The sequence below is a fragment of the Strongylocentrotus purpuratus genome, unplaced genomic scaffold, assembly GCF_000002235.5.
Source record: "Strongylocentrotus purpuratus isolate Spur 01 unplaced genomic scaffold, Spur_5.0 spur5_scaffold_1, whole genome shotgun sequence".
Taxonomy (NCBI): Eukaryota; Metazoa; Echinodermata; class Echinoidea; order Camarodonta; family Strongylocentrotidae; genus Strongylocentrotus; species Strongylocentrotus purpuratus.
Window position 1 is genome coordinate 50,889,533 of NW_022145594.1, and position 23,458 is coordinate 50,912,990.

The 23,458-nt window shown below is 37.8% G+C and overlaps 1 long non-coding RNA gene across 1 annotated transcript; it reads left to right on the top strand.

Moving 5' to 3' along the window:
• Positions 1-1,198: 1,198 nt before the first annotated feature.
• Positions 1,199-20,920, top strand: LOC115921207. The gene is made up of 3 exons (XR_004062811.1): positions 1,199-1,262; positions 6,073-6,166; positions 19,894-20,920. It is a non-coding gene; the product is annotated as an uncharacterized LOC115921207 (long non-coding RNA).
• The last annotated feature ends 2,538 nt before the right edge of the window (positions 20,921-23,458 follow it).

Below are 23,458 nucleotides of genomic sequence, written 5' to 3' on the forward strand. Positions count from 1 at the left end.
GCTACATTTTAAATGATTTACAGTTTTTATGAGCTTTTATTTCTGTTTAAAAATGTGGACAAATTTTAGAAGGGGGAAGGGTGCTAACAAAACTTTGGTAAAATCTTCAGTTTCTTATTTTGTTTTCATTGAAAGGATACACAAATGATGTTATAAGTTGATATTATTTATCAAAATTTTAGACTATGTACATAATAAAAAAGAGTGCTAACACAATTTAGTAATTTGTTTAGTTTCTGGGTGTGTATTAAGGGGACTAGACAAAAACATGATACAGAAATAGAACAAAATATCATTTCTTTAAAAAGAAAAAGTAATTTATGGACTGAAATAGAGTTTAAGAACGGTTAAATGTGTAATGAAAGTATCTGCTGGCACTGCATCTGTTTATGCCCTTCTGCGGGGCACACAGTTTATATTGTCATAGTTATAGAAATAACAAAAAATATATATTATTGCATACATAAATAGATGAGATACGGAGGATGTACATAGGCCAAATAAAAAGGAAGAGAAGAGTTAGCAATCCTCACATTAACTCGGACATTCAATTTTTAGGGGTAAAAAAACCCCACAAGAACCCATAAATACAAAAAATGTATGAAAAAAGTAATAAAATAAATGCAGTTATATTGTCTGCTGTTCCCCAATATTGTAAAACGACCTCTGTTTTTTTTACGTTTTCTTTAATTTGATTTTTTTTTTTTTTTTTTTTTGTCCGTTATATCACGTTCGATATAAATGTGGATTGCAATACAAGTCTTTGCAAAAATCTAACATATAACAAAGTCATTTCAAATCTATACATCACAAAATCACTTCAAGCCTTTGCTTTATCTCACCGGGTAATTCAAAAATATCACCAGTTATCAAAAGTCTTGGTTTAATATGACCAATTCATTCCAAGAATCAACAAAGGAATGTATTCCATATTTTGTTTGTAAGGCCCACAATAATATATTGACAACAAATTTGAACAAATACAAATATGTTTGAAAAAAATTAAGAATAAATGCATTTGGGCATTTTGTAATTTTCCCCGTCTGTAAAGCACTTTTTTTTAACTTTTTCTTTATTTTGAACTTTGTTTGTATTTTCTTGTCAAATGCAGACTGGAAAGCATCCTTTTTTAAACATGTATACATATAATTTCATATTTAAAGTAGATAATCACCTTTTCTTCCTTTTTATTTGGCCTATAGGGGACCTACCCATGGCAAGAGGTTCATTGTGTTGACAGAATAAATCCAAGACCACTACAGGTAAGTGAACTGGTATAATGCAATATTTTATATTATGTAATATATAAACGCATAGCATAAATTGCAATCGAAACCCAGGCCTTCATCCCAGATGCCTGAGAAAAAAAGCATTTAGCAAATGTAGCTTGGGCAGATATTAGATATAGCATATATATTGCAGTATGTCATAAAAAAGCCAGGAGCCGAAGCTACTTGATCCTAGGACTGCAACAGGGTTCCCCCTTCACAGCCCCTACGGATGCAAGCTAGGGTTGCATCCCTGGAGGGAGCCTGGCCGGCTAAAACTGCAGATTTTAGCCTCCCCTGAGTTTAACACCAATAAAAGATGTATGCAAAAAGAAATGAGGAACCAAAGACACAGCACATGTACAGGGCATGCCAAGCCTACAGGAAAAGACAAAATATAGGGCAAGTGGAGCAATTACAATACATGTAGGCAAGGAAAGCTGTGTAAAGGTGAGCTCATAAGGCACTTTTTGGAAGCAATGTATGACCAGGAGCCGAAGCCACTTGATCCTAGGGCTGAAACAGGGTTCCCCCTTCACAGCCCCTATGGATGCAAGCTAGGGTTGCATCCCTGGAGGGAGCCTGGCCGGCTAAAACTGCAGATTTTAGCCTCTCCTGAGTTTAACACCAATAAAAGATGTATACAAATAAGAAGTCGCATCCCCAGAGGGAGCCTGGCCGTCTAAAACTAGCCTCCCCTGAGTTTATTACAAAGTTGGTAAATCAGGAGACCATTTTAGCCACTTGTTAATTTTGCTTTTGAGGCTTTTCCTTGGAACAATTGGATTCATTATTCAATGTTTACTTATTTTGAATGAGATCAGCAGATTCATGTAAATATATTTTTAATTTCTCAAAATGATTTAAAATGCAACAGTTCAGATTCCATTAATTTGTTAAGACAGTGAGCTTGGCTTTTCTTTCTCTCTTGTACTATTTTTCTCCTCATATAATGTGAAGCATGTTTCTCATTGATATTGCTTGAGCAGGTATTAGATTATTCTTATCCCATTCAGAAATATTTAATTTCTTAAGGAGAACAATGGTGATTTCATGCATACAGATATTGCATTGTTAAGCCACATCATTTATGCCTGGCATAAAACTATTCATTCTGAAGTGCATAGAATTTTGCACAAGAGTGCATAAATACATTAAAGATGGGAGCTCCCTAATATTCTAACAATGTATATCCTATAAATCATTATTTTGGAAGCACTTCAAAATGGGAAGTTTAAATGCCTTTTATTTAAATTTTGTTCTGCTTACGAGATGTTAGAGTAAGCATGTTTTAAATTTGATAAGTCAGGAATTGATTTTCTTTTCTCTATCCTATTAAATGTAATTTCCCATTATTTTCAACATAACATTTCAATTCTCTAAGACCTGCTTCTGAAACATGAAACCCTAGACAAAAGTTTAAAATTCAAATACACGCATTTTTGTATCTTTTTAAAATTCAATGTGCACAAAACACACAAAATGTATGTGTAACTCGTATGGAGCTTGATAGAAGCTACTGAATGTAGTTCGCCCCCTCAGATTAATTATGAGTGAGGAAGGAACGTTCACGTTTCACGTTTGCAACAGTGGTAATTAATTAAAGAATGTTTTAATAGTACAGAGAGTGGAACATAAAGTGGCAGGTATTGGGAATTCACAGCACTGTAGAAAATACTTTCCGGTATTTGTTTTAACATTAACAGTGCCAACAAACTTATATCAGCATTAATGATATGTAACATTTGTGAGACAAGACTTCAGTTATTGTGCCAATTTCCTTTGTTTGTTGTGATACAAACAGTATTCAGTGACATCTAATTTTACAATTCATGAACCCAATTTTGAATTTCAGGAAGGAAGACGAACCTCTCTTTGTCCAAAAATATTAGATACAATCATAAAGCGGTTTAGACCAACCACAGTACTTTTAGGTTTAATGTACACGAAGTGATGTTAAAATTAATTAAATATAATCTACAAATTAAAGTTTATTTAACGCTACATTATTAAAAACTACATTAAACTACATGTTGACTAACCTGCATTATATTATAAACTAATCTAAATAACTAATGTATTTAACCTATATTAATGGAAATTAACATCTATTAAATTAATATCAAATTACATTAAACGCTATCAAACTATACTTAACTACTTTGAACTTTATTAAACTACATGTATGTTAATATATTCAGAACTGTAGGTGGCTTATACCACCAAAGATTCTGATATTTCTGGACAATGTCAATCTCGTCTTACTTCCTGAATTCAAAGGGGGTTCATGAAATGTGAATTTAAACATCATGGAACACTATCTATACCAGGATGAACAGTGAAAAAAACCAAACCTGATTAAAATCTTGTATGCCATAGTGCAGTTTTGGATACACTTGGTATATGTGGTGGCAACGCACAATGTAAACTATAATTTCCAGACTAAAAAATATCAGTTGTTGAATAGAAATAATCAAATTCAATAATGCTAAATATATTACTCATTGCGGATATAGTATCGAAAGATCACGACGTTTCGTATGCTACTGCGATACTTCGTCAGGTGATCCCTGACGAAGTATCGCAGTAGCATACGAAACGCCGTGATCTTTTAGATTCCTTATTGACCACATTGCGAGACAAACGAATATCACTAGCGATATTATTTTCGAATCAAATTCAAGTTGGGAATTGTTTTCCAAGATTCGTTGCAGGGTATTTCTTGTCTTTGTAAGTGTATTTGTCACCAAAGCATTTCTTAAACAGAAATCAAGCAAAACGTACCCCTTGTAGTGTAGAGTCAAGTGTGTCAAATGAGTATTAAATCAGAGCAAATGTAGAAGATTTTTTGTAGAACTTATTAACAGTTTTCAGTGCGACCGAAAATATTGGAAATCTGGTCGACTAGATGGTCCGTTATGATTACGTTATCCTATTATCTTGGAAAATATGACCAATGATCTGATCAAAATGATGATTTAAAAAAAGTATGCTATCCTATCATTGAGTGACAGAAAATAAGATCAATAATCTGATTGACTCAATAGATTATTATGAGTACGCAATCATATTACTGATTTGTGTGGTGAATATATAATTAACCAAAGTTTAAACTGTTTAAAAAGTGAGTAGTGGAACAGGGCTATAGGCCAGTATAGAGAGCATTGTGTTTAAGATAAGAGTAGTGAAATATCAACATTCTAAATCTAATGAAACTAAGAGATATTATTTTGATTACTGATAGTATTTCACTTGATGAATCATAACCAGACTATTATGCCATGCTATCATATTACTGATTTGTGTGGTAAATATGTAGTTTACAGAAGTATAAACTGTTTAAAAAGTGAGTAGTCTAGTGGAACAGGGCTATAGGCCAGCATAAAGAGCATTGTGTTGAAGATAAAGATTATTGAAATATCAACCTTCAAAATCCAAAAAAACAGAGTTATTATTTTGATTACTGATAGTATTTCACTTGATGAATCATAACCAGATTATTATTCCACGCCCACGCTACCATATTACTGATTTGTGTGGTAAATATGTAATTTACCGAAGTAAAAACTGTTTAAAAAGTGAGTAGTGGAACAGGCAAGTATAAAGAGCATTGTGTTGAAGATAATAGTATTGAAATATCAACCTTCACAATCTAATGAAACTTAGAGATATTATTTTGATTGCGGATAGTAATTCACTTGATGAATCATAACCAGAATATTATGAGTACGATATCATATTTCTGATTTGTGTGGTAAATATGTAATTTACCGAAGGATAAACTGTTTAAAAAGTGAGTAGTCTAGTGGAACAGGGCTATCGGCCAGTATAAAGAGCATTGTGTTGAAGATAAGAGTATTGAAATATCAACCTTCCCAATCTAATGAAACTTAGAGATATTATTTTGATTACTGATAGTATTTCACTTGATGAATCATAACTAGATTATTACAAGTACGCTATCATATTACTGATTTGTGTGGTAAATATGTAATTTACTGAAGGATAAACTGTTTAAAAAGTGAGTAGTGGAACAGGCAACTATAAAGAGCATTGTGTTGAAGATAACAGTATTGACCAGATTATTATGAGTACGCTATCGTATTACTGATTTGTGTGGTAAAATATGTAATTTACAGAAGCATAAACTGTTTAAAAAGTGAGTAGTCTAGTGCAACAGGGCTATAGGCCAGTATAAAAAGCATTGTGTTGAAGAGAGAGTATTGAAATATCAAACATTTCTAATCTAATGAAACTAAGAGATATTATTTAGATTACGGATAATATTTCACTTGATGAATCATAACCAGATTATTATGAGTACTACTCATATTACTGATTTGTGTGGTAAATATGTAATTTACTGAAGGATAAACTGTTTAAAAAGTGAGTAGGGGAACAGGCACATGTTGAAGATAGACCTTATTGAAATATTAACATTCTAAATCTAATGAAACTAAGAGATATTATTTTAATTACTGATAGTATTTCACTTGATGAATCATAACCAGATGCCCAAGTGTGAGAGCCAATTGCAACCCACATGCTTCAGTAAATCTGCTTTTTATTCATCCTCCCGCTTTCCCATAAAAGCTTACTAGATTAATACAGATATGCCTGAAGGAACTCAGCAATTCAGATTTTGAACTAGGTTTGAACTAGGGTTGAGGCTATTTGATACAAGTTGACCTGTTTGAGGTAAGTATCATATGCAGGAGGTTCATGGACTGCCATACCTTGCTGATGATCTAGGTCTTTCAGCATGCACTTGTAACTTTTCAATTTTATGTTTTATTTTTGATAGTCATTACCGCTAAAGCCGTCTGCCACCGTTGAGCTTGATGAAGGAGCTATGGAATTTCAACTGCTCTACCACTAGCTCCATCTATCACCTGCATGTGAGTATATTCGACCAGATCAAACAGCCATATAGGGAAGCTTTTTTGTTGTTTAATAGGCTACGAGGGATACAGAAGAACATCCTAATTGAGCTAGAGTAATGCCGGTTCTTGGCTGCAAACTTTGCTTTAATAATCAATGCCTTCTGGGGCCAACACTGAAATACACGTCCTGAGATGGCGCACAATAGACTGCCAAATTTTAGCATTTTTTTCATGAAGGCTGCCATCAGTCCAGCTGTCCATTTTACAAACATGTAAACATTAAGGAGTTTCACTGATCAGTGATGGGCTATGTCTTACTGGACGGACTACCATTGTGTTTAGCTGCTCATCATATTCTGAGCTAGAAATTTGGAGCCGGGATGTGATGCAAAATCAGTGTGATCCATTTGCAATGTATCATTTTGATCATCTGATTTTGAAACTGACCCTGCCCAACCCTTTGTTTTTCCTCTTTGAGGGAGTGTCAATCTTGGTGACATAAAGAGATGCCTGAGTAATAATCCCTGTCTCTCCCGTCACTTCACTACACTAGACCTAGTCAGTGTAACGCCAATAATTGATGATTTAGCAACTGAAAATATTTGAGTAAGAAGAAGCTTATGTGCCTTTTAATTGACAAGGTGTAGCTACAATAGAGAAGAGAGAAATGGAGGATAATGTCTAGAATTGTCTCTACTTTGAAACATGGTCTCTACTTTGAAACAAAATTCAAATTCAACAGTTTAAGGCAGAAGGGCAATAACTGATCATTATATTTCTTTTAGAGAATGGAAATTCCCCATCAGTCTTTGGATTTTGGGATGCGAAAGGTCCCATCCTCAACTGTCTTGGGATGAAAGAGATTTACGCCCCCCCCCCTCCTAAATCTTGGGAGGCATAAGTTTCAATTATCCCCTCAAATATCCCACCCCCATAAGAAAAATCCTCCTCATTCTCCAATCAATGTTGGGGTGCATATGTTCCAACCCCCTAACCATACTGGGATGTAGTAGTTCAATTATGCCCCCATCACCTAGGATTTTTGAATGGAAAAGTTCCCCTTCCCCAACTGTCTTGGGAGATGTAAAAGATTTAATTACCCCCTTGCCCTAAATCTTGGGAGTCTCAATTGCCTTCCTCCTTCTCAATCTTGGAAAACATAAACTTTCAATCCCCTATCCAGCTTGGGGTTGAAAAATGTCAATCTCCAATCCCACCCCCCCCCCAAAAAAAAAAAAAAAACACAACAACAACAACAACAACAACACAGAACAGGGCACTGTGCTTAATGATGTTAATTGGGCAGACTCTGCAACATCAGAAAGCCAGAAATAGATTCAATCTTGCTTGCAAGCACTATTGATATAGCATGGTATACATTGTGTACAGGTTTTCAAACTTAGTCTCCTTAGAGCACTACGTAGTTTACTGTGAGGTGGAAGGGAAAGAACTCATTCAGTATGCAAACTCATCATTATATTTCTCTTAGAAGGAAAGTATCAGCTAGTTCTAAAGATGGATGTGGTAATAAACTTGAGTTCTGGTAATGCGATTGCATTGTGAAAGAAACGGTGTGGAATATATCAGAGAGGTTGATCATCTAGTATTGTCTTGGTGTGTACTGCAAGGTTCTGGAATCATCAAAATGATATGAAATTTGGCCAAATCTTGGCAAAGTTACAAACACTGTACACAGAATGATGTATATGGGACTACACGAGCACATGGCGAAAAAACCACCCCCCCCCCCTGATTTTTACGATGTTTCATGGTAACCCGACACATGCTCCGCCGACGATTGCTCCGCCGACATTTACTCCGCAAAACGCGACAATTGCTCTGCGACATTTGCTCCGCGACATTTGCTCCGACGTCAAATGCTCCGCCGACAGTTGCTCCGCCGACAGTTGCTCCGCCGACAATTGCTCCGCCGACAGATGCTCCGCCGACAATTGCTCCGCCGACAATTGCTCCGCCGTCAATTGCTCCGCAAAACGCGACAATTGCTCCGCCGACATTTGCTCCGCCTGAAGCGACACTTGCTCCGCCTGAAGCGACACTTGCTCCGCCGACATTTGCTCCGCCGACAATTGCTCCGCCGACAATTGCTCCGCCTGAAGCGACAATTGCTCCGCCGACAATTGCTCCGCCTGAAGCGACAATTGCTCCGCCGACATTTGCTCCGCCGACAATTGCTCCGCCGACAATTGATCCGCCTGAAGCGACAATTGCTCCGCCGACATTTGCTCCGCCGACATTTGCTCCACCGACATTTGCTCCGCCGACAATTGCTCCGCCGACAATTGCTCCGCCTGAAGCGACAATTGCTCCGCCGAAAAAGTGTCCCATAAACTACAAATGCTACTAGTACTACGACAAATGCTTCGCCGACAATATTTTCTTTACACCTATTTTTTTCGTTTCTTTTTTTCTTCTTCATTTTCTGAATGCATTTCTTGAAATAATGTAGATGAAATGAAATGAATGAATGTTGATGAAGTGGGAGGAAAAAGGAGTTACCTAAAAGTCATTTCGAATATACTGAAATAACTTTCCATCTATCACTGTACGTCCCATATAATATATACTAAACACTCATTACATGTCGTGGGAAGTTTTTTAAAAAAATTAGAGCAGCAAGCCACATTCCCCAATACGCACATACCTCCTAGTTAATTTCAAGTAGCTCATCAATATGTAATACCTGAAATTACCTCGATCAATGCATCTTACTAGGTAAAGTATTATACAATGTAATAGGTCATCATGGAAGTTTAGAAAATAAGTAAGGGGGATTTACCAAGTGTTGATCTTTTTAAGAGTTTTATAAAGAAACAAAAAGATATTGAATATTTCTCAGCGAAAAAAAGGAACAAGCTTGTTTCGCATTTTAAGAAATGGCGATTTGACTTATGATACTCATGTTGATTTAACTTTTATTCCTGTGCCCCCTCACTCCCCTTTATGCACTGGAGTTCAAACTATGATTTATATGTGTACAGTGTATTTTTTTTTACTATAATGTTTTTTTTTTATAACTTTCTTGTCCTTTCATTATTGTTAGTTGTTCTTATACATATTGTTTTTTTTTGTTTGTCTAATTATTACCAATGACTTGTAAATATGTAATTTTTATATGATTGAAAATTTAATAAACACACAAATATAAAAAAAAAGTTTAGAAAATAAGGGCACTTATATACGTAAGGAAGAGAACCCATTCAGACGGGAAAATGAGATGGCAGCCTTTCTGCTTATTCACATTTATACAAATCATTTTGTTGCAGTTTGATGTTAGTTCTTCATGATAAGCCAATTGCTCTTCTTCCGGTGGCTTCGTGAGTCCCTTAAATTATTTAGTGAAAACAAAGTACTCGAATGAAACGGAGTGTTTTGCACACTAACATATATATATTAAAGCTACATACACTTAACTAAAGGAAAGAAACCTTTAGAAAATGGACTGGATATTATTGAAAATATTATTCTAAACAAGAATGTACTACATGATTGTATTACTTTACGTTTCAATTTCACGAGAGAAATAGAACTCGAGAGGGGGAGCAGAGAAGAAGTGATGGAAATGAAAGAAGACTAATAGCATGAGAGGAAAGAAAAGAGCAAAGAAGACAAGAAAACGGTGTAAACAGGAAAAGGAGGAGCATGGGAGAGAGAGAAAGAGAGAGAGAGAGAGAGAGATAGCCTTGAGCTTTGGATCAGCTAATGAGTAATACATGAAACAGATTTTGAGCGGAGTAATTATCTTTCGTCGGAGAACTTGCGTAAGGAGCTATAATTTTATTTTTTTATTTTTTTAAATCTAACATTATGGGGAATAGCAAAAAAACGGTTGTCTTTTTTGCTCTTTTCTTTCCTCTCATGTTATTAGTCTTCTTTCATTGAGGTAATTTCAGGTCTTACATATTGATGAGCTGTTTGAAATTAACTAGGAGGTATGCGCGTATTGGGGAATGTGGCTTGCTGCTCTACTTTAAAAAAAAAAAACTTCCCATGACATGTAATGAGTGTTTAGTGTACATTATGTGGGACGTACAGTGATAGATGGAAAGTTATTTCAGTATATACGAAATGACTTTTAGGCAACTGCTTTTTCCTCCCACATTATCAACATTCATTCATTTCATTTCATTTACATAATGTCATGAAATGCATTCAAAAAATGAAGAAAAAAAGAAAGAAACAAAAACAACCCGTGAAAAAAAATATTGTCGGCGAAGCATTTGTCGTAGTACTAGTAGCATTTGTATTTAATGGGACACTTTTTGGGCGGAGCAAATGTCGTCGGAGCAAATGTCACCGGAGCAAGTGTCGCTTCATGCGGAGCAAATGTCGTCGGAGCAATTGTCGGCGGAGCAAATGTCACCGGAGCAATTGTCGCTTCAGGCGGAGCAATTGTCGGCGGAGCAAATGTCGTCGGAGCAATTGTCGGCGGAGCATATGTCACCGGAGCAATTGTCGCTTCAGGCGGAGCAATCGTCGGCGGAGCAATTGACGGCGGAGCAAATGTCGGCGGAGCAAATGTCGGCGGAGCAAGTGTCGCTTCAGGCGGAGCAAATGTCGGCGGAGCAATTGTCGCGTTTTGCGGAGCAATTGACGGCGGAGCAATTGTCGGCGGAGCAATTGTCGGAGGAGCAATTGTCGGCGGAGCATCTGTCGGCGGAGCAATTGTCGGCGGAGCAACTGTCGGCGGAGCAACTGTCGGCGGAGCACCTGTCGGCGGAGCATTTGACGTCGGAGCAAATGTCGCGGAGCAAATGTCGCGGAGCAATTGTCGCGTTTTGCGGAGTAAATGTCGGCGGAGCAATCGTCGGCGGAGCATGTGTCATGGAACCTGTTTCATTCATATTTAGAATATGAAGGCATTTGAAGAGCCATGCTTTTCAGGGAACATGTTTAATCTGATATTCTTCCACCCTTGCATAATAAAAATGATAACGCTCACAAATTATTTTTTTCCTCTTCCCAGAACTCAACCTTCTCTTTAATAATCCTGATGTACTTTGAATGTTTGCTAAGTGGGATATTATAATTCTTTCTGTTAGAGTGAATGCATGCTATGTGAATCTACAGCAGCTGAATTATGCAATTATCACATGCTGTCACTTGCTCCATTCCTCTGCCAACTGCCCCTCCCCCCCCCCCCCCCCCATTTAACTTGGGGTGAATACATTTTGATCATCCCCCAATCATGGTTCAATCAATATTGGATGCATAATTTTTCATCTCACTCCCATTCACTACAGGGTTCTAACATTTACTGACCCCCTCCCCCTAGCTCTCCCATCTCATCTTGGGATCGTAAAATTTTGATCATCGTTCTTTGTATTTTGTATTTTGAAAGTTTCCATCCTCAAGTGTCTTGGGATGAAAGAGATTCAACACCCTCCCCCCTAAATCTTGGGAGGCATAAGTTTTAATTACCCTCTGCCTTGTCCATCTTGAAACACATGAACTTTCAATCCCAAACCATCTGGAATTGCTTAAGTTTCCACGCCTTCAAACTAGGGATGCACAACCCCCCCCCCCCCCCAGTCCATCTTGGGGTGAATAAGGTTCAGTGAAATAATCATGACATGCAACATCAGGAACATGTCTTGGTATACGTACATGATTTTTAAAGTATTAAGATGTTCCTGGTCGTCTTTTGTGAATAACAGCAAACATATGAATGTTATTGAAAGAAATAAGATCTGTGGCAACACAAAATTAGACATAACGCTCTGAATACCTGATTGTTTTTGCTGAGGGTGAGCGCATGAAGCTTGAGAAAGTGTTGGACAAATATGAGGAATATTGCATGCTGAAACAAAATCTGATGTATGAGAGACATAGATTTTTCACAATATCTCAGTGCATGAGAGCTAGTGTTGATCAGTACGCAACATAATTGCGGAGTCGTGCTCAGTCGTGTGAGTTTTCCAGGACAGCATTATCTGTGGTATATTTTAGACGATGGTCTAAGAGAACGTTTGTTGAGGCGAGATGATCGCACATCATGGATAAAACGTTACAAGTATATCCGTGCGGCTGAACAAACTTGAACGCAGGCACAAGCGTTCAGTTCCGCAGGGGAAAACACCTCAATCCCGGTAAATTCTTTCAGCAAGACTAAGAAGAAATTTCCTGGTTTAACATTAAAACCTCAAGGTCGTACTAACGAAGCATGTAGCAGATGCGGAAACCGACAAAGCAAAGACAAATGTCTCGCACAAGGTCAAACATGCAAAACCATTTTCCTAAATGGTGTAGAACCCCAGTAGCCAAGGTCAATGTACTGCAGCACTTTCGGAGGTAGATTCAGAAGGTTTCCTGATTTGCTCTGTCGAATCGAAAGAATAGAAGGAAGAATGGACAGTCAATTAACTAGTCCATGACCATGCAGCTGGTTGAATTCAAGATTGTTACTGGTGCTCTTCCTGAGACAGTCTTTCACAATTTAAAACCAAAACCAAAGCTGCAAAAAGCCAAAGTGAAGTTGACAGGCTGAATATGAAACAGCTATCCCAGTCAAATGTCGTTGTTGTGTACAAGTTGAGTACAAAGGGATCAAACACAGTGTGCCGTGTCTAGTCATTCCTGGACGTCATCAGCCTTAGGATTACGAACGAGCAAAGAATTGACTCTGGTGAAACAGGTATATCGTGTTGAAACACAAACTGAACAAGGAACGTGTAAAAGTGTAGTTCAAGACTATCAAGATGTGTTTGTAGGTCTAGATTGTCTTCCTGGTAAACACTACATCACATTGAGAGAGAACGCACATCCTGTTCAACATGCATGTTTGCAAAGTTCCATTTCCACTTCAAACCAAACTCAAAGACGAGTCAGATAAGATGGAACGAATGAACTTAATCACACCAGTTGATGAGCCAACTGATTGGGTTTCTTCTCTCGTGTTGGTGATGAAAAAGAACGGTCATCTCAGAGTCTGTCTAGATCCAAGAGACCTGAACCGAGCAATCAAAAGAGAACACAATCAATTTTCATCAAAAGCTGAAATAGCTGCACATTTTGCAGGGGCCAAATTAGATGCGTCTAGTGGTTTTTGGCAGATCCAACTAGATGACGAAAGCTCCAAACTTTGTATGTTCATCACGCCATACGAAAGGTACAAGTTCTTGAGACTATCTTTTGGTATTTGTAGTGCTCCGGAAGTCCCAGAGCTGTCTAACAAGTCAGCAGCGCTGAGACATCTACTTGACAAAAAGAATGTTTGGACATGGGATTATGCACAATAAGATGCATGGAATCAGCTGAAACAAGCTCTGATACAAGAGCCAGTCCTACATTTCTACAACTGCAAGAAACCAACCAAGCTGTCAGGAGACGCATTAAAGGATGGTATTGGTGCAGTGCTACTACAGTAATGTGATCAAAATTGGGTTCTGATCGCATATGCATTTAGATCAATGACTGATGCCGAGACTAGGTATATGTGCACAGATCGAGAAAGAACTACTTGCAATCACATATGCATGTGAAAGATTCCATCAATACATCTATGGACAACAAGTAGAAGTGGAGACTGATGACAAGCCACTTATTCCACTGTCAAGTCACTGGGTGCCTAGATGTCCCCTACGCATTCAAAGGTTACTTATCAGGATACATGGATATGATCTCAAGGTCTTGTACACGCCTGGGAAGTACATGTATCCTGCTGGTACGTTGTCCAGAGCAGTAGATCCAAAGGCCGAGTTGAATGCTGAATCAGAGGGACATATCAGAGTCTTTGTACATGCTATTGTCAAGAGCATGCCAGTTACATCAAAGAAACAAAATCAAATTGTCGAAGAGACAAAGAAACATGATCAACTACAAGAGTTGCTAGGCATCATCAGAGATGGTTGGCCAGAAACAATGCAGCTATGTCCAGTTAGAGTCAGGGAATACTGAAACATCAGGAGTGAACTCTGTGAAGCAGATGGCATCATCTTAACTACATCTAAGCCAGAACCAGAAGCGGACAAGTATAGTTAACCGCCAGATCGCTTGAGTAGTTCTTAGCTTAGAGTAGCCAAGGCATTGATTAATAGTAGTCTGTCTCATAGACATCACTTTCTCATCAGATGAGAATAAAAGGCCTGCCAGCTTTCAAGGTTGAACCTCTAGGAATTTGGGATGATGCTTTTTTTTTTATTGTTCAATAACATGAATTTCATACAAGATACTGCAAGAATTCAGCAATTCAATCTGATTTTTTTCCCTTTAGGTTAATAAAAACTGCCTTGTTTTGTAGAGATGTACACTCCATGTACAATCATGCACAATTATGTTTGACATGTGTACATGAGTACCTGAAATGCACCACACTTGCCCTCATCACAATGTTTCCTCACAAACTGTTTGTGCTGACACATGTAGGAATTGAATCGTCTAGATTTACATGTCACGGTTCTCAATGATGGTGACAGAGTGGCCACATGCTGGACAGATGCAAAGAAAGTGCATGGGTGAAGAGGATTATAAGGAAAGGACAAGAAGGAAAATAATAGGAAGGAAAAAGAATGGAGAGGGAAAATAGGAGGTAGGATATCCTAAGTAAAGGCCAAGAAGAAACAAAACTCTTCAACAGATATCTGAACAACACTCACCCACGTTCTCCTTAATGTTCCGCTTCAAAGTTGACTCTCCCAAGTGTGGTCCATGATCTGATGATGCAGAAAGAAGCCCTTGTCTGAATTCACTGACTTCTCTCCTGGAAGCTGGATGGCACCTAAATTACTCTGACTCATCAAACAAAAGGTTAGGTACTGAATAGATGGTACAAGTTTCTAAGATCCAATATGATAAGAGTCATGTTTTAGCATTTGCCTGTTATTTACCAAAATTAGTTTGCTCCCATCCCTATAATATTGTAGAAGCTATTTGTACTTACCTGATCAGCCCCTGCCCCACCCTATCTCCCCAACCCCTCCCGATCTCCCCTCCCTTTTAAACCCTCTATCTCGCTATCTCTCTCTCTCTCTCTCTCTCTCCTTCTCTCTCTACTTCCCTCCTCTCTCCTGTTCTCTCCCTCTGTCTCTTTCCTATCTCTCTGTCCCCCTCTCTTTTCCTTTCTCTCTTCTCTCTCTTCTCTCTTTTCCCACTCTCTCTCTTATCTCTCTCTATATCCCTCTCCCTAACTCTATATCTCCCTGTCTTTTTATCTCTCATCTTTCTCTCTTCCTCTCCCTTCATTACCCCCCCCCTAACTCTCTATCTCAGCTAGTCTGTGTGTGTGTCTCTTTTCAGGTCCCCCCCCCCCCCACCCATTCGGGTAGCTCGCTATATCTATATTACTCTATCTAATTATATCGTTATGAAAGAAGGAAATAAATTGCTACGTATATATTTTTGTTAGAGAATGAAGTACAGCGATGGCCTAATGTGTTTTATCATTCCTTTAGAATGAAATAATGGGATGGCCTAATATGCTCTACATTCTCAGAGAATGAATGGATGTCATAATGTGCTCCACATTCTTAGAGAATAATGGGATGTCATAATGTGCTCCACATTCTTAGAGAATGAAGGGATATGGCCTAATAATTATGCTTTATCATTCTTTGAGAATGAAAAAGAACTAAATGAATTAAAAGAAAGGATGGCCCTGTCCAATGCAAGATGCATGATCGGGCATTGGTGTTGAATCCTTTCAGGTCTCTGAAAGTACTGGGTCCTGATAGGAGGGGTACAGACTAAAAGTCTTCATTCTTACAGAATGAAGTAAAAGGATAATGCAATTCTCTATCATGTCAAGAGAATGATTTGAAGCAATGGCTCCCAATATGCTTTATCATTAAAACAATTCTGGTGACACGTTCAGATTTCTTTGTTGAATGAGACTCTTGACAACAGTGATGGCAGGCTTTATCAGATGACTGGTGGTGATGAATAGATGTAGCTGCGAGAATGGCAGTCTGAGAAGATGGGCGAATGGGAATATACATAGAAAATAATGATCGTGCGACGTGGTGAATCGAGTCATATTCTGATTCAGTTTGTAATTAGCCTCTCTAGTCCAGCGAGTTGGTTGTTATCCATTGCCTAGATGTGACTAATCTTCCAATTGATGGTGTGATTATTCCATTTGACATGGTCACTGAGAACTTTCAATGTATAGTCTTCCTGAATCTTGCTGACATTTCTGCTTCGTGTCGAATATCTGTCTTTTCCTAAAACTTTAGCTGGACTCCTTTTACAGTCGGTGAAAAGGAATGTGATGCATCACTCTGCTTATCCTGAGGACACATCATTAATCCACAAGGTTTGAAGAAAGGAGGCTTGAAAGTGGCTGTACTTCTTGAAGATAGGCTGCATTGCATGCCTCTAATTCTCTCTACTTACAGGATGTGAGGATGGTTACCTTAAATTCCACTTGGCCTGATTGGTAGGTTGTTGCTGAGAGGTGGCTTGGGATTCATCTGCTCTTCTGTTCTCTTGAGGGTCTGATCTGGGTAGATCTGATGCTTTGTGTCATTGCTGGTCATACTGATTCGTTGATGCTGTAATTTTGCTAATTCTCTCTCCCTTGGGGTATCTACAGATTCTTATGCTTTGTTGAATAACTCATTTGGCGATGTGTTGAAAAGGTCTTGAAACGTGGATGAGAACACAGAGATCTTGTGAAGAAGATGAATCCTTGATGGTGTTATTTGAGTAAGCTCACAAAGAATTCCTTTCCTTGGCTTGCAGCATCATCCTCCCCTTGGTTCTTTCCATTGGATTCTTCAGATTCAGATGAAAGGAAGTAACCTTATTATTTAGACCGTAGTCTGAACATGTCAATCCATTTTCTTTCCTTGAAGAGAATTATCTTCTATGCATATTCCCATTATGTCGACCGGTAGGACTGCCACTCTTACATCTACGGCTAAGCTTCACTCCCACTCCTCTGAAAAGCCTGCTGTCTTTTGAAGCCATGAGTCTCACAAGAAAATATGTTTGAATACAGAGTCACAACATTTGGCCTAATGGACTCAATGAACCTCTTCAATGATGCTTCGTCATTCTTACAGATTGAACTGAAGGATATGGCATAATGTGTTCTACCACTCCTGGAGAATTATGTGACAGGATGACCTGATACGATATACGATATGCCTAGGAGGGTACAAGAGAACTTTACCTCTCAGGTGTTTAACATATTAGGATGAGCAGGTGTAACACTACTACAATCCTGTTTCCTCCTACTCTTTTATTGAGAGTACATTGGAGTGTAAACATGCACAGGTGCCCTTCATTTAATATCCTATCTTTTTTCCAATTTCTATCATTACATAGGCCGAGTCTATGGAAATAAGGGAGGGTCCTAATAATAATATACTAGGGCTTCAGTCATCTGCCTGAGTTGGATTGGAATCCATGATCATTGGTTTGACAGGCAGACACTCTTCTGACTGAGCTGACTTTGTCACTCATTTCATAAAGACCTGTTGCACTTCCAATTGACCATAAAGCATGTAGGATAATATATGTGCGACTGAGGTATTGTCAGTACAAAGTGTTCATTGCGGATGTGCAATTGAATACCTTCATGCAATATCCTGTATATAAGGCTTTTGCTTATGTTTAATACACTCATCCTTCTTGTCTCTGGTACAATCGGCAGGCCCCTCATGAAAAGTCAACCCTGTTTTTAAATGGAAAGTGTGCTCATCGACAGCTGTACATTTTAGGATCAACATGTGAAGTACAAGCTATATTACTTGTTTATTTATTTTATTATTTTTTATTAATTTTATTATTATTTTGGCGTCGCCTGTGTGTGCCTGGGAGGCGAAAAGCAAATTGATTCACTGTAACCTCTGGGTATCTCCTCCCGGTATAACTGATTGGGGGTGTGCAGGTTGACCACTACACCTGGGTTTCCCCCTACTCTTATACAAATAGTTCAGTGGGTTCTTAATGTGCAAAGGTGGTGACTCTCCTCTACACGGAGCCTCCGTCCTATCAGATGTGCATGGAGTGTTTTCCACTGAACATAGCCTGCGGCAATGAAACAATGGGAGGGGCACGTTAACACACAACGCAGGCTTCAGTCATCAGTCTGGGTTGGATTTGAACCCGAGATCTTTGGTTCAACATGCAGATGCTTTACTAACTGAGCCAACTCGCCTCCCCAATTAAGATAATCCTTATAGAATGGAGTAGCATGCACAGGTTAGTAGCTGGAGGGACAACCACCAAATTATGCTCGGGATAAATGTTCTTGTCAGTCAGTTTATCTGCATTCTGAACACATCAAGGTGCATTGGTCTTCCACACCTGTCTATCAAAAGTGTCTGTGAACCTACAGTTGCATCAAGTTTCACAAAGCTAGTGAATCAGTCCTATCTGTGTACTGATCACATATTAATGTACTGAATCCAGGTTCATCACATTGTTGATAATTACAGGTATCTTCCAAGCCTCAGACTCATGAGGATTTTTGCAAAGCTTAATTGTGAATCAGTTTCATACTGACCACATTTAAATGTATTAGAACTGCATACTGATAATCATTTACACATGTCACTGCTTTAGATCTTTGATCTACATTGTAAGCCTCATAGTCATGAAGACTTTAACAAATCATCTCATCTGATTTGGTTCATGCTAACAATCATCAATGTCCTCAAAACTTTTGAGCACTTTCACAATGATAGTGAATCAAATATAGTGAATCTAATATAGTGACCAAATCCAATTTATGCAATGTGTATGCTGATAATAATTGGTGTCATGTAAGCCTCATACCTACTAGGACATTCCACAATAAATACACATCATTGTGTTGGATATTTCGATAGTCATTTCTAAGCCTCAGACTCGTTATAGGACTACCACAAAGTTGGTTAATATCAGTTTTATTTGCAATTTTGCATTTGTACATTCTGATAAGCATCTAGTTGTATCTGAACTCTTGTCCTTATATAGAAAGAGAACAGATTGGAGCTCATCTCTCTGTGTTCCATTTGAATATATGCAGAGACAATTTGCAGTCACATCATATGCCCCCTTCTAGTTGGTGGTTACAGATGCAATGAGGTTAACTTGCATTAATAATTAGCCTTGATTTCGACCATGTATCTCAAGCTGTTCTGTATTGCTTTGTAACAGTGAGATACCTTGTGAAAGGAAGTAGATAATATAGCCTTCACTTCTGTTCAAGCATGCCATGTCTGGCTTTGAGATGACAAATATATTTTTCTTAAGAGGGAAATACAAGCCCATTTCTTCAAGAGTATTGGGTCGTTTTTTAAAACTGCGGATGTCTTCGATCACACAGTGGAACCACCTCAAGCAAGTCTTATCATTATCAATAGAGTTGATGAATGTAGATTGTTTAAAAAATCTTATTAAACAAACAAAGCTATTCTTACTCGGTGCTCTCATTCTATTTCACTATTAAATTGGTGGCCAGCAAATATTGCAAAAAGCCTCTGGTTATAGAAAGGAATGGTAGTTAGTAAAGGGGGAAAGAAGAGAAAGTAAAGACCTACCGACACAAAGCTATGTATGCTTACCGTGTTGCAGGCATATGTAGAATACATTTTCATATTTTGGGCTTTCCCTACCCCCAAACTCGGCCAAAATATATATAAAAATGTGCAGGACATTTTTGGTGATGCATTCTACATACTTCCAAGACCTCTACATTAATTCCTGCGAGTAACCTTTTGGACAGGCAAAAAATGCTAAATAACATGCTTATCTTACCATACTGACTCCATGAAACTTGCTTCTCATCTATCCAGTGTCAAACCAGATGCCTGGGTCTTCATAATTCACGTGTCAAACAGTTTACATGAGAGTTGTCAGTGATTCCAAACAAAAGCTTCCTTCAACATCATCTTCACATGGATCACACTGTGGAAGAGACAACCTTGAAAACCAGAACAAAAAGGAGGACATGAGTTCGAGTGTCCAAATATCTGAAAAAAGGTTAGTAACTGCTTGGTCTTTAAGTAGGATATGGAAATGGAAAGAGATAGAGAAAGAGTGAGACAGAAAGACTGAGAAAGAGTGGGAAAGGAAGTATTAGAGAACGAATGAGAAAGAAAAAGAAAGAGAGAGAGAGAGAGAGAGAGAGATGAAGAAAGTGTGAGAAAATAAAAGTAGAGATAGAAATGAAATAGATATATATGAGCTATCGCCCAATCTTACCCTGTCCAGAGCCATAGACAATGAAGTGCTGGTAAAGCACTCAAGAGTGAGGAGTTCATCTACATGGTCGAAAGGAAGGCTTTGGAAAAATTCTGGTAAGTGTGGTGATATTAAAAGCAGAAGGGAGCAATCAAACTTATGCAAACTTAGTGTTGCTGCCGATTTTAAGTAAGAATAGAGACAGAAAAGAAACAAATGTACATGTATATGAGGTAGAGCCCAATTTTACCCTGTCCAGAGCCATAGACAATGAAGTGCGGGTACAGTATTCAAGAATGAAGAATGTCGTCGTCTACATGGTAAAAAAGAAGACTTCAAAAATAAGCCTTTAAAAAGAAGCCTGGTAAGTGTGGTGATAAGCAGAAGGATGCAATCAAACTAAAGCAACCTTGCTTTTGGCAAAATACTATGGATTTAGTGGTACAGCCAAAATGCTAGAGAACAATCACCTGTTCAGGTCCAAAATAGAGAGGAATAGAATTTGACGACATCCATATACACATGGAGTCATGTTTTAGAAAATGAAAATCGTTACACGTTAGATGTGTTCTTGATTCCTTCTTTTTATCATCTGTACATTTGTAGATTTGAATAACACTGTCCGTGTTCTAAATGATGAGTTTTAGAATATATCTGACTGGTTACAAGCAAATAAATTGTCCCTGAATATTGACAGAACTAAATGTGTTTATTTTCGAAAAAAATAAATCTAATATAGGATCTAACATTTCCGATATAGCTAGCAATAATGGCCCTCTAATTAATAACAGTTATATTCCCGTTTATATTAATAATAAACTTATAAGCTAAAATATAGTTTGTTACCTAACAATTTGAAACTTTATATCATTCCATATTTACCCTCATTTGAAATATTGTAATATTGTATGGGCTACCAATGCAACACAAACTAAATTAGACTCACTATTTAAAGTACAAAAGAAATGTTTCAGAATAGCTACCAATTCACATTATCTAGCAAAATCATTGCCCCACAAGAAGCAAATTATTAAAAAGACCACTGCTAAAAGTGTCCCTACTGCACACTGTGACACATACTAATCCATGTCTCAAATTTGGAACCCCTCTGAACATTGACAACTAGTCTAGGTAAAACAAAAAGTAATGGTCTGCTCCCTTAGCATATTGTTATTGGCCTGGAATGTTTTTCTGGAAGGCAAAGAGACCCTGATTTCAGGGAATGGGAGTAGGATTAGCATCAACGACCGCAAAAAGCTCATCCCATATCTCTCTGAAGGCAAGATAGAAATTAGCTATTAAAGGCACAACACCTAATTCAAAGTTGTGACAACTTTACCCATTACAGTACGATTGTTCACTACGTTGATCCATTAGTAATGATGTAGTTACTGTAAATGTCACTGCAGTGTGCATCTTGCTAAAATAAGTAATGGTCTGCAGCCCGTAGCATATTGTTATTGGCCTGGAAAGTTTTTCTGGAAGGCAAAAAGACCCTGATTTCAGGGAATGGGACTAGGAAGGCATGATAGACTAGTCCAATACTAGATCATTTAGTTAAAGGCACTACACCTAATCCAATATTGTGTCAACTTTACCCATGATAGAATAACTGTTCAATACGTTGATCCATTAGTAATGATGTAGTCACTGCAGTGTGCATCTTGTTCAATGAATAAGTTTTACCCCTAGCTTATCCTAGTTTACATTGCAAATGTGACACAACTCTGGAGCACAATCATTGCCCCTCCAGAAGCAAATGACAGGCCACTGCTAAACTGTCCCTAATGCACACATACTAATCCATGTCTTAAATTTGGAACCCCTCTGAAAATGGACAACTAGTCTAGGTAAAAATAAGTAATGGCCTGCAGCCTGTAGCATACTGTTATTGACCTGGAAAGTTTTTCTGGAAGGCAAAGAGACCCTGATTTCAGGGAATGGGAGTAGGACTAGCTTTGAAGACTGCAAAAAGTGTGAGTGCACAACAATAAAGACAGTGTCAATTGGATAAGTCATCAAGTTGACCTCCTCCTCTACTTCATCCATCCTAGGACATTTTCTTTAGCGACAATATCTTTGAACTCCAGAAAATCGTTATCAAATGCAGGTGATGGTATTAATTCTGGAATCTCTAGGCCATAACTTTCCATAGCCTAGTTTAGTTTAGTAATTTTTGCAAAGTAAAACAACCTTATTAGTATTCTGGAAGTTCTAGACCAGTACTTGTCTTAACTTAGAATCGTCTAGTCAGCAAAAGTAAAAGGTAAAAAGATATGATTTAACATTTACCAGGTCAGATACGCCCCCCCCCCCCTGTAGCATTGTTACTATGTTTCTATTAGATGATCATACTTGGTTTTGATGCTAGGATTTGTAGCAGTATATCTATAATATCTGTGCATTGTTAAAGTGAAAACATTTCCCCTTTACATTATCCTTTGAAACAATAACATCCTTTTATTTGCCTTTTGGGAAATTTTCTGTGCCAGGAATATTAACCAACTCCAGCTTATCGCTGATGATTGTTTTAATTGGTTTAGTTGTCAGTGTAATAAATCATTTAATGTTTATTTTATAATTAGACAAGAATAAATGAGGTTTTGAAATGGCATGATTGACAATTTAAAGTAAGATATTTGTTGTGGACAGGGCAGGTCTTATAATTTTATTTTGGAGTGAACTTTGTTCCAATTTCTAAACAGTTTTATACATTCATAAGAAATAACATTGATCCAAGATGATTGTATCCATCAATTTGATCTGTATTACCAGCTAGCTCTGTAAATGATGATAGTTACATCAATGCCCTACATGCAGAACATATGGACCAGATTGAAAAGGTTGTGGGTGTCATTATAAATTTTGCATACTAGTTTTTCCACAAATTTTGAAATGATAAAATGATAAAACTGGCTTTCTGTCTGTACTGTCAGACAGATACATGAAGTTAGATATTTGTTGTGTACAGCACAGATGTCATAATTTTGTTTTAAAAGAGTAACTGTGTTCCACTACTCACTTTCTAAACAGGTTAATACATTCCTCAAAAATTATGTTGATCCAAGATGATTGTATCCATTAATTTGTTCAGTATTAACAGCCAACTATTGCAAGTGATCATAGTTACATCAATGCCCTAAATGCAGAATATATGGACCAGATTGAATAGGTTAT